This window comes from Eubalaena glacialis, chromosome 6, assembly GCF_028564815.1.
Source record: "Eubalaena glacialis isolate mEubGla1 chromosome 6, mEubGla1.1.hap2.+ XY, whole genome shotgun sequence".
NCBI lineage: Eukaryota > Metazoa > Chordata > Mammalia > Artiodactyla > Balaenidae > Eubalaena > Eubalaena glacialis.
The window spans coordinates 106,528,598-106,541,388 of record NC_083721.1 but is presented as its reverse complement, the minus strand read 5'-3'; the positions used below and the strand labels follow the sequence as shown (position 1 = coordinate 106,541,388).

Genomic DNA, 12,791 nt, shown 5'->3' with positions numbered 1-12,791 from the left:
ATGGAAAATTATGGACACATGGAAGAGAGGCTGTGTTGGGGAGCATTTGGCCATGGAGTAGGATATATGGAGGGAAGCCAGCAGCAATAGGGGGTGCTGTGGAGCAGGGTTTCTCCAGGGTTGTGCTGCATCAGGTATATATATTAGAAGCACTGGATATGCAGAATCCGGGCCTCTCCCAGGAATAATGAATCAAAATCACTGAGGTTAGAGCCTGGCCATCTGCATTTTAAATGAAGCATGTCCTATGCATCTAAGAAGACTAAAGTTTGGTGAACCACACACAAGGATGTAGGGGAAAGATAAGTCATAGAGGGTCTTCTGTGTCATCTGAGGTGTTTGGACTCGGTCAGAGCCACTGCAGGTCAAATTTGAATTTTTAGGAAGATCAATCTGAACACAGTGTAGCAAACCTGGAAGGTGAGCGCTGGGCAAACCCTGGAAGGTGAGCACTGTGCAGGAGGATGGCATCTGGTGTGGCGGGAGTGCATTCTAGCAGGGGGATAATGGTCCTAAGTGAAAACGCTCCTGAACTAAGATAGCGGATGGCAGCGGACGAGAAAAGGGCAGAAATAGAATCCATATAAAGCGTGGAGGATCATCGGAACGTAGTGAGAGGTGGTCTCTGTGTGGAGGCGGATGGGAGAGGTGGTGGGGGTATCAGAGAGGAGTCTGGATTGTTGGTGGGCACGAAGTGACTGCTTGGAATCCACTGAGTCTTTGATGTACTACTTCTTGCAAAAGAGACCTGCCAGGGTTGAGTGTCATGCACCCATCCTCCCCAGATTCCCCAGAGGAAAGCAGAGATGGAAACAGAGCATGACCAGGTGACAGCATCTGGAGGTAACAGGGAGAAAGCCATTTGTGTAACCACCGTCCTCCCTCTGTGTGACACTTGTAGGTAATGATAACCATAGTAAAGGAGATTTGCAGTTTTGATTCGGGATAGAAGCTGTGATGCAAAGAGTTGAGAGTCATTGTGCTAAAGCAAAGTGCTGATCTAGAGAAATACTTGGTGACAAAGAAGCCTTACATTGACCATGGAAAAGAATCACTCTGAGAGCATACCAAGGCCATGAAATCATGAAAGGGAGATTAAAAACCAAAACTATGCACTCTGTATGTCAGGGAGGGAGAATGACTGAAAGTTTCTGGACAAGCACCACTGTGTTTTTCTTCCAGATGATGTCATTCAGTTAGAACAAGGACTTAAACGACAGTGACTGGATTATCTATTTTTCCATGACTAACTGGCTTCTCCCGTTGTGTTTGGTGTTTGGATTTCTGCTCCTCGGGAGATCCACATATACTATTTCAACCTCATACCCTTCAAAATTATTGACATGAATGGCTATTGTTTAATTCCTCTAAATTGATGGGAGGCAATGGTACCACCCATTTCTGCAGCATGGAATTGATAAGTGGTAACGTCATTGCATGCTTTTGACCCTGGATGTTTATTTTGCCCCTGTTGGTAACAATTTCCAGCAGGTCATTATAAAACTTGATTTTATAAGATGTCCTTAAATTTCTCTTAGGTTAAAATGTAGAGTCCTACAGCCCCTTATTTCTTAAGACCTTCCTTCAGATTTTTCCTCCAAGGGATTTTTCTCTTTCTTCCCTTCCATTGTTACCTTAAAAAAAATTAAGCATTATATCAACTTTGTGAAGTTTCTTATTGTAGACAACACATTTATAAGATACAAATTAGTACTGAAGTGTTTTTAAAGTAATTCTGTACTACATCGTTCTTAAAAAGGTAAAACTAAGTATTAGAAAGTGTAATTTATATTAGTATTACACAAACTAGAAAGTTGGTATTGCCTAGAGCAAGTTTTGGAGGCAGCTGGGCTGGGTCTCATCCTTTCTGTCCCATCTAGCTGTGTGACCTTGAGCAAATCACTTGACCTCTCTGTGCTTTGACTTCTGCATCTGTAAAATGGGGGTATTGACAGTACGTAACTTCAGGGCTGTTAGAGGGTTAATTTGTGATGTGTATACCTGACCCATAATCAAGGTTAGTTATTTTTCTTTATCACCATCATTTACTCCATTTTCATGATAGCTAAACAGGGCATATTTTTCCAGGGACCTACTGCAGTTTTCTATACCTGGTTGGCTCTTAACAAATGAACGAATCTGAACTTTTGAATTAGAATGATCATGAGATGAAACAGAAAGTGATTTTAAAATCTTTCCTTGATTTCACAAGCCTTTGTTTTTAATGATAGTCACAAAGCTCCTGGAATTTTCCATTTAGCTATCTTCCACTTGTGGCTTCACATATGCAATGAGAAAAGCTGGGTAAAAGAGGGAGACGCTGGGCAGGGCAGTTATTTGACCTACATTCCTTTGCTCTGGTGTTCAAGAGCCTTTATTCACAGTCTTGAGTAACAGCAAACATTCCATCTTCCGCGGGCGGCATTCTTTCTTGCTGAGGTAATAGACGCAAGCACCGTGGTGGGGTGCCCAGACACAGGTGAGCTGCCTGGGCTGCTCTCCAGGAAAAGGAGGTGCCAGGTGCCACCACATGGCACAGTGCAAAGGAAGCAGGCTCGGGGCCACAGACTTGCACTTGAACCCTAACCCTGGGCAATGACTTAGCCTCCCTGAGCCTCAGCTTTCTCATCCATGAGATCGTGAAATGGAGGATTAACAAGAGCATGGCACCGAACCTGGCACAAAATAAAGCATATTCATCCAGTGAAAGTCTCCTCACTGCCTCCTTTGTGCCAGGCTCTCCTTGAGCCAGGTGCCAGGGACACAGGTGACCCAGGTCACAAGACAGACAGCCTGACAGTGTTAACTGGCCAGCAGACAGACTGTCCAACAGAGGGCCATAGTAAAAGCAGTGAGGGAATAAAGGATGGTGGTGAGAACACGTGGAAGACAGAAACTGAGACCTGATGGATGAGTTGGGAGTGTGCCACCCAACCTGGTGGGAGATGGGAAGGAATGGTGTGCAGAAAAGTGCTGGGCACACAGAGAAGTTCAGTAAGGCTAGCCAGGGCCAGAGGGACAGGGCGGGTGGGGTCTCATTTAAAAATTTGGACTTTATCCTAAGAATAATGAGAAACCTGCTGCAGGGTTTTAAGTGGAGAAGTGATCCCAGAGATTTGGATTCTAGAAAGATAACTCAAGGTCGAGATGGGATTTGAGGGGGAGCTGTGCTGACGTCTGGAGTCCAATTCAGTTGAGAGGCATTCGAGGTCTTCCAGGTGAGAGACGATGGAGGCCTGGTCTTGGAAAGAGGAGGCTTCCAGGGAGAATAAAGTGGTGCTTTCATTCAATCACTTACCCCACACGTATTAATCGAGCATCTATTATGTACCATGCACTGTTCTAACTGCCTAGGATACTGTAGTGAACAAAGTCCCTTGCTCATGGAGCTACGTTCAGCACGTAACACAAGTGAATATAAATGAAACACATATAACACTCTGATTTTATGACCAAGTTGATAGCCACCTCCCCGATCCCACTTTAAGAAGGAGAGGTCAAGCAGAGCTGAGCATGTTTCAGGCCAGCCTCCCGGTGCACAGGGTTAGTGCACATCTCTGACCAAGAGAATGGCACACCTGAGTCCCAAGAGCCAGAGTTTTCTGATCTCCTCCGGGAGCCCCCCTTGCAGCTGCCCCTCTGCCAGTAACAGATACAGAAAAGGGACCAATTCAAAGCTACTCAATGCCAGGGTCACAAACTCAAATGCCTTCAGGAGCAGAATATCATTATTGGCTTTATGTTACACAGATGGTGTCTGGTGCTAGAAGGTGAACTTTGCAACGAGTCCGTTGGGTCTGAGGAGCACAGACCGCCATAGTAATTGCTGCTGTGAGGCTGTATGGCAGTGGTTCTCCACGTGTGGTCTTCAACGACTGGTGGGCCAAGAGAGTCCCAGTGACAGACGGAGAACTGAACATGCCAGATCTTTCTTTTGTTGCTCTTGGCCCATGACCTACAGCTGCATGACGTTCCATTTTCACACAGGGCAGAGGTGCATGTGCAGACCCAGACACCTTAAATCATATGTGCAAATTCATACGTCTTCAATACAGGCCAGGCAGGTCTCTAACTAAGGGAAGCTCCCCACAGGTGCCGAGAGAGTAGACTTCATCTAAGGGGGCCCAGATAGCGCTGTACACGGCCAGCTGTGTGTGGCTGTGTAGAAATGCCGGTCATGGGATTTTTATGTGAAAATCCTCATTTTTTAAAAATTTTTTTTCAGAATGTAAAATAAGTGTCTGGAAGAAAATCCTCATTTTTAAAATGTTGGCAACTGAGTCCATTTTTTAAGCATGCAATTTGTAATCATCTGTGGGCTGGATACTCCCTTGATCTTTTCCAAGGCTGCCCTGCAGAAACCTCCACTTCTGGCAGCTACTTTTCTACCCTTTTCACTCCCCACTGAGTCCTTTAGTCCCTCATTATGTCCAATAGGAGTGACCCAAAATTGGCCAAAATGTTCTTGCATTTATACAAAACTTATATACAAAAAGAAGTTTGTGTATACAAGGATTTTATATAAGAAGGAATTTTCAGTTGGGGGAAGTTAGGTGGTACTGTTGTAATGTTGTAAATGTTGTTTCTCTAAGGGGAGAAATTTCTGAATTCTAGTCAACTTACAAACACATGTTATGGAACACAAACATTTATTTATAAATAAAAGAGAGAAAGTGCATGCAGATGTATTAAATATATATTAACACAGACTACGTGTAAGTACATAATACATTTTTCTTAGGAATTGTCAGATACTTTTTCCTGAATCAAATGAATCAAAGGCCTACTTAAAGTAAAAAAGAAAGAAAATCAATATATTCTGTATGGATATTTTATGAGTTTTATGGTGAACAATTAGGTAAATAGGTGCCTCTATTCTGGCCTTACGTAGCTTTAGATTATTTTTTAAATTAAATACACGTTTTAGGAAGGACCAGATGTTTTGCGCCTCCTTTTATGATTGAAATCTTTTTCTTTCTAAAATTAAGGTATTTTCTTCTAAAAGAAATAATCCATTTGATCAATACTACTACTGTATTTGTGTGCACCTTACAATTTTATAAATTTCTTTCATACACAGTATCTTTATAATCACCTTCTAACTTTTATTCACATCCTTAAAAACATCTCTAGGAGGAAGAAAAAACAGGTTTCACTAAAATAATAAAAATAAAAGGTTTATGCAGTGCCTAACACTCGATAATCATGCAACATGCCAACAGTTGTTATTGCTACGATTAATATTACCCCTCTTGTTATAAGCCTGATTGACAGTCGAAGAAACTGAGTCTTGAGTAACAAGTCCACTAGGGTTATAAAACTAGTGAGTTTTAGAGAATAAACTTATTAATATATGGTTCTACTGATCTAAACTTTATAGACTTTCATTTACAACAAATAAAAACTAAAGAACAAATGAAAAGAAGCTTTTGTTACTAGAGCACCTATTTATGTCCTGGGTACATTGCACATATTAGTTTGTTTGATTTTTTTTTTTTTTTTTTGCAGGTACTGTTTGAGGTTTCATTTTATAGATAAAGAAACCAGAGCTAGTAAGGGGTAAAATTACTTACCAAGGTCACATTGCAAGTAAGTGACAAAGCCAAAAAGTGCTCCTAGGTCTGAAGCCAAGGCCCCTGACCACCTTCCAGAGCACACTGTCTCTTACTACATTGTATCTAATTGATGCTTGAAAGTAACAAGTGTTTTATTTTTAACTGATAGTAAGCATTTGTGTCACTACGAAAATAGTCTTCATGTCATCAAATTGCCAGCTCAAGTAGGAGAAAGCAGTCATCTTGAATAGATAGGGTTTTCTGTAAAATAAACAAAAAGGTTTTGTTCTTGTTTTTTTTTTTCTTTTTTTTAAAGAAATCTTTATTTCTTTCCCTGTCTGGGAGATGACCTTTCCGATGTTATACCGTGGATAGAATTCATTCTGTAGGACGTGAGTGGGATTTGGGGAGTATGATGGAAATAACTGATGAATCCATATCCCATTTGTAAGTGGCTTGTCACGTTAAAAACAGTGCCATTCTGATATCACAGATGCATGGAGAAAACATAAACAATGGATATAGGGAAGAATCCATTCAGATTAGGTTTTGCAATGAGTAACAAAACAAAACAAAAAAATGCCAGTGCCTCAAATAAGATAGAATTTTATTTCTCATGCATGGAAAAGAAGTGTGGAGGTCAGGACTCTCAGGCAGTTTCAAGATGACTGAAGATTATTTTCTGTTTTGCTGCTTCATCCATCCTTAATCCTCAGTACAAGGCTTTCTGCCTTGTGGTCCAGGCTGGCTGCTTAAACACCTACTACCATGTCATAATCTGGCCAGTGGGAAGGAAGAAGGGCACGTCTCCCTACCTTTAAGGACACTTTCCAGAAGTCATACATGACATCTTTGCTTAGATCCATTTAGCCAGAATGTAGTCCCATGGTTGTGAACACACACACCTGGTTGCAAGGGAGGCTGGAAAATGTGGTCTTTTGGAGGGCGGGGGTGCAGGGGCGTATGTTATCAATCAGGAATAGGGAGAGAACAGATATTGGGGGACTAGTAAAGTCTGCCACAGAAAGAATGGAAAAGAGATATAGAGAAAGATTGACTCTGATCCAGCCTCTGTTCTAGAATACCTTATGTGCCCTTGCCTTAGGACAGGAATCCTAGAACAGATGTGCAGATGTGGGTTCTAAACTTTTACTCTTTGAATGAATGATAGAAATCTTTAGGAGCCCGTGTCTTAAAAAAAGAATCAAAGATGACAATATCTTTACTTTTTAATAGCTCCTTTGCACACTGCTTCACCACAAATAAGATCTGCCTGAGGAATTACATCATTAATGAATCACTAGCTCCAAACCTACAATGACTATCCAAAGCTTTCGACTTCCATTTCAAAGTCTCTGCTGCCTGACACAGATACAGACTGTGGACAAGGGACACGGATTTCAAAGTTCTTGGCCCACTGCTCTCATCAGTAAACATTGACCCAGGGAATCTCATCATGGGTGGGAAGTAAATACAGTTGTTCCTCCATATCTGTGGGGGATTGGTACCCAGGACCTGCCACGAATACCAAACTCTGCAGATGCTCAAGTGCCATAGCCATTTACAGTGAATCATAAACATAATACAAGATGCGAGGATGTGGACCCCATGGATGTGGAGGGCTGACTGTAAATACACTGGGAAGAATGTTAAGGGAGCTGGCTGCTTTTCTGCCAGAGTGCTCCTTTCCTCTCAAGGAATATTGAAATAATAATGCTAGCAACTATTCTTTGAATGCCAAACCCATTACATGTTACTACACTTAAACTTCAGAGCAACTCTGAAAGGTAGGGTTTTATTCATTCTCACTTTACAGACATAGAGGCTCAGAGTCACATAACTAGTATGGGGAGTTACTGAGGTTTGAATTTGGGTCTGATGGACTCCAAAATCTATACCCTTTATCACCAAGAAGGAACAAGGACCCCTTCAATGTTTTTTTTGTGTAACAGCCTAAGGAAAGTAGGGACGTGCGGTCAACTTTGCCTGGTCCCTGGAGTTGTGTTAAGGCTCCCTCGACCCTCTCATTGGTTCTTTACTGAACCAGTGGACTATAGGTAAAACCTCAATACAGTCAACTGTAGGAAATGCCACTGTTTTAGAGCTGTGAGGGTATAGATTGCATAGGGCTGAGCAGGTGAGAAGGTCAGTATCAAAGAGCTGGGGCTCTGTCTGTCCCCATTTTTTTGCTTTTCAAATGTATGCTTTCACCACTGTACTCTTTTTTTTTCCAGTCACCTTCGTCTTATAGCTGTTCCTCCACACCTGGTGGTTGCCAGATGACTGTCTATATCTCTAGAGCTTTGGGTTTCTTCATCCTAATCCTCGGAGAGAGAGGGAGAGGGGGAGAGAGCGAGATTTACAGAAGCTCTCCCAGAAGAGCAAGGAAACTACTTGCTGCCATCCTCAGAAAATTTCTTCTCAATCTCTACTGGCCCATATAGGGTCACCTGTTTATCTCTGAGCCAATACTGTGGAGTGGGGGGTAAGATAATGCAAATTAACTTAGGTGGAGCCACAAATCCCACTCCCAGATCAACTTCCCCCAAGAACCTGGACTTTTGCAAGAGCAGCTGAGGGTAGCCAAATAAAAGGTAAGGCTGTTATTAAAAGACTGGGAGTGGGGTTTGGGAAAGCATCCACGGTGTCTTTTAGACTCTCCCTGTTGTGAGAATCATCCCCCACCCACCCCTAGCAGCACCCCAGGAACTGGGGCTCTTAGCTGACTCTCGACTTTTGGAAGGCTGCTGACCCCTAGTGTTTGGAGTAGAGCATCGGCGAGGGAGAATCCAGAGATTTGAGTTAAGCTGCAAAATGAGAATCACAGTGCCACCCGCTCCCCTTCTCACACAATGAGGGTGTGAGCAAAACGAAACTTCTAGAAGTAATTTAATGAATATGTGATTTTAGTTAGAACCCTTCCAAAGACCTTCGAGACCCAGTACACAGGCCTTCCCTGACCTTGCAGACCTGCGCCTTCAGAGCACACTCTGGAACCCTTGTCACACCTGTGAATAGTCATCCAAAGTATTTCTTCCTCCCTCAATGGAGGCTGTGCTCTCTGAGGTCAGACCTGGCTGCGAAGCCCCCAGCCTTGAGCACCCAAGCCTCGAGACTTAGTGAAAACTTGTATGAGTAAATGAAGAGCCCAGATGTTGCTCAGCTCTCCTATCCCCTTTCCCAGCCACTACTTTCACTTATAAAGATCAAATAGATCAGCCTAATTGTACTCACAATAATAAAAAGTAAATAAATAAATAAGCAACCAATTGTATTTGGAATATGTACGTATAAATATGAAAATATGCCAACAACCCAAAATACACGTGCTTTGTGATGGTAGGATAGCAGACAAGACTGACTCGACTTCTGTGCAAATCAGCAGGCACCACTGCTGTCAGCTCTCCTTTGATCTGTAGACAAGCCGTGTTAGATGGGGTCCTTCTTTAGTCTGTGCATTTGGGGTAACAGGACTTTTCCTGTGTTCCATACTTTGGGATAAGGGTGGAAAGGAAAAGCAAGAACATGGTAATGATAATATAGGATAATATAGGATGATATATTAATGATAATATAGGATGGCTTATTCTATTTTATAGAATAAGGTTTTGTTTTGTTTTGCTTTTAATTGACTTCTAATTCAAGCGTAAATGTGACAGCTCTCAAGATAAGAGAAATTATGCACAAACCCGTGAGTAGAATGAACTGCCACTAAGCCGTGGAGGGCACCGAAGGGCAGATAGGATTTCTCAGTCAGAGTTCAGGGAGAGAGGTCTGGGAAATGGCGGCAGCCACAGCTGTAGAAGCCCTAACCGCTGTTCGGTTCTGCTTGTCAGGGCCAGCTGCTGTGCAGGCAAGGAGCTGTGCTGGCCCAGTCCAGGGCCCTCTCCTGACACACAGCCTGCGAGGTCCCCTCCGGGAGACGAGTCCCACACTGACCTTCTCTTCCTTCCCCTTTGCACACGGAGAAACAAAATGGGAAAATGGGTTATGGGATGGGGAGAATTAAATCACTGATACAAAGTGACTGGAAAAACTGAACTATATCATCGTGTCCTAAAGTATTATATCCGTTTTGCTAGCCTGCTCTTATCTCTTAATTAAGTAAAGGAAATGCTGTTCATTGTCAAGACTGTTACCTTTAATACAATTTGGTATTTTGGAGAGAATGAAGATAGGTGCTAAATATTTATTCTGGTGTTCAGTTGACAAATTTCACCATTCCGCTTTGGATTCATTCTTCTCCTTTGAGATAGATACTTAGTATTCTTACAGAAATATGGGTGTTATTCAGTCAGTGTTTAACTGACTTTTAAAAAGCCACTAAAGTTGCAAACTGATCCCAATCAGCTAGTTTGAGCAGTCTCCTATTTTACACTGTATTTGTGCTTCAGGGAGAAAGTAACGGAAAAGGGTCCATGTTGGCTTTGTCAAACCGATGTATGAATAATGGACAAGCAATGGATGACGCGGGGCTCGTGCCTGCAGAGCCACTTGCACACCTGCTTTCCCAAGCACTTCACATGGTCCCACACTTTTTAATGTGCCAAGTACATAAATTTAGTTGGTGTGTTTTTCTAAGTGCTGGCTCTAAGTCTGTATGAATTACATTCCTAATTCTGTTAGGAAGGTTGCAACACTTTGGGTAAGAAAAGAGAAGTATTTTTAGAAATTTGTTCTCTACAGGTTAACTTTTATCTCCAGGGTGTTTTCTTTGGTTTTGTTTTTGTTTGTTTTATGTGTGTGGTTTTTTTTAAACATCTTTATTGAAGTATAATTGCTTTACAATTGTGTGTTAGCTTCTGCTTTATAACAAAGTGAATCAGTTATACATATACATATGTTCCCATATGTGTGTGGTTTTTTGTTTTTGTTTTTTTTGCTGTTCCCCTCCCTTTCCCACCCCCCCACGCCCTGCAGTTATAATTGTGGGTGTGTGTGTGTGTGTGTGTGTGTGTGTGTTTTGAATAGATGGTATCTAATTAGGAATTCTCTTGAGAAAAATTTTCAGCCTGAGAAATATGGGGAAACCATGGCTGAAGAACTCTAAGGCAGCTGTTTAATTTTGGCAAGAAAAAAATTAGGTCTTAATCTTCTTTGTTGGGTGTGTGAGGCACCATTGTGCCACTTTGCAGTGTGCTCTGTGAGGAGAGAGGCTAGTGCACAGGCAAGTGCTTTACACCTGCAGTCTTGTTACATCCTCCCAGTAGCCCTTTAAAGCAGGTATTATCATTCTGCTTGAACAGGTGAGGAAATTGAGGCTTAGATAAATTATGGGATTTGCCCAAGGCATAGGCGCTAAAGGGTGTGGCCAAGTGAATCCACGCATTTGCAAACTCAAGAACTCTGTTCTTTCTACTATTCCAAGTGGCTCAGCTCTCAAATTTTTGTCTTAGAAATAAAAATACAAATAACAACAAACATTTGTTCAACTTTAGTGTTTCTCAACAGAGTAACAGACAGTTTCTCTGGAACCCTTATGTTTTCACTGAGAATTTGATTGTTTTTGTTTTCATTTGGATAAGAAACCATTAATAATAAGCATACTCTGGATCATCTGGATCATCCCTTTATAGCAGAGTACTCCTCTATTACGTAAGCAGTGCTGGTTTTATTTGTGTTTCCATTGACCCCAAGAAGTGTTTCTCCACCCCAGAGATTGCTAGCTGCTTTACCCAATATCCACTCTTTCTTTCTTCCTTACTAACAGGACCCTGATTTGACAATATTCCTACATTTCCCAGCCTTCCTTGAAATTAAGAATGGTCACATGACACTTTTCTAGCCGATAATATGCAAGAGAGTTATTGGGTGGGGCTTCCCAGAAAATTCCTTAAAGGTGGCCGATTTAGCAGGCCTCTTACACTCTGTTCTTTCTCCTTTTGTAGCTTGGACGAAAGTCAAGCTATGACCAAGAGGGCAAGAACACATGCTAGGGATGGCTGAAGATGGAAAAGGCTGGGTCTCTAATGACTACAAAAAACATCCTAACAGCCCTGGACTTGGCTATCTACAGACACCTCATTATATGGGAACACTAGCTCCCTAATTTTTAAAGTAGCTTTATTGAGATATAATTTACATACCATAAAATTTACCTCTTTTAAGTGTACAATTCAATGATTTTTAGTAAATTTTCAGAGTTGTGCAAATATCACCACAATCCAAATTTAGAACATTTCCATCACCCTCAAAAGATCCTGCCTGCCCATTGATGGTCAATTCCCAGTCCCACTCCCAACCCCTGGCAACTACTGATCTGTTTCCTGTCCCTATAAGTTGGACATTTCATATGAATGGGACCATACAATATGCAATCTTTTGCATCTGGTTTCTTTCACTTAGCATATTGTTTTTGAGATTTGTCCATGTATCAGTAGTTCATCCCTTCTTATTGCTGAATAAGGTTCCATTGTATGGCTGTCCCATGTTTCGTTTATCTCTTCACCAGTTGATGGATATGTGATTGTTTCCACTCTTCTGACATAATAAATAATGCTGCTATGAGCACCTACAGGTCTTTTGTGAGATACGTGTTTTTATGGCTCCTGGGTAGATACTTAGGAATGGGATTTCAGGGTCATATGGTAAATTTATGTTTAATTTTTTTTTAAGAAACTGCCAAACTTTTTCATAATGTTTGCACCATCTTACATTCCCATCAGCAAAGTATGGGGGTTCTAGTTTTTCCATATCCTCACCAATAATTATTTTATCTTTTTGATTCTACCCATTCTATTGAGCATGAAACGGTATCTCATTGTTGTTTTAATTTTCATTTCCTTAATGACTAATGATGCTGAACCTCTTTTCATGTGCTTATTAGCCCATTTTTAAATTGGTTTGTTTGTCTTCTTATTGACTTGTAAGAGATCTTTATATATTCTGGATGTCAGAAATAATATTTGCACGTATTTTCTCTCAGACCGTGGCTTATCTTTTTTATTATTGGTAATTTTTTAAGCACAACAGTTTTTAAAAATATTTATTTATTTGTTTGTTTATTTTGGCTGCTCTTGGTCTTAGTTGCGACACACGGGATTTTCGTGGCGGCATGCGGGCTCTTAGTTGCGGCATGCATGCGGGATCTAGTTCCCCAATGAGGGATCGAACACAGGCCCCCTGCATTGGGAGCGTGAAGTCCTACCCACTGGACCACCAGGGAAGTCCCTAAGCACAACAATTTTAATCTTGGTGAAGTCTATTTTTTCTTTTTTTTTTTTTTTTCTTTTATGG

The 12,791-nt window shown here is 41.5% G+C and overlaps 1 protein-coding gene across 7 annotated transcripts in view; it reads left to right on the top strand.

The window, feature by feature from the left end:
* SCHIP1 (schwannomin interacting protein 1) overlaps nucleotides 1-12,791 on the top strand; it is an 801,544-nt gene that overhangs the window by 708,343 nt on the left and 80,410 nt on the right. The gene's annotated exons all lie outside the window — the stretch shown is intronic.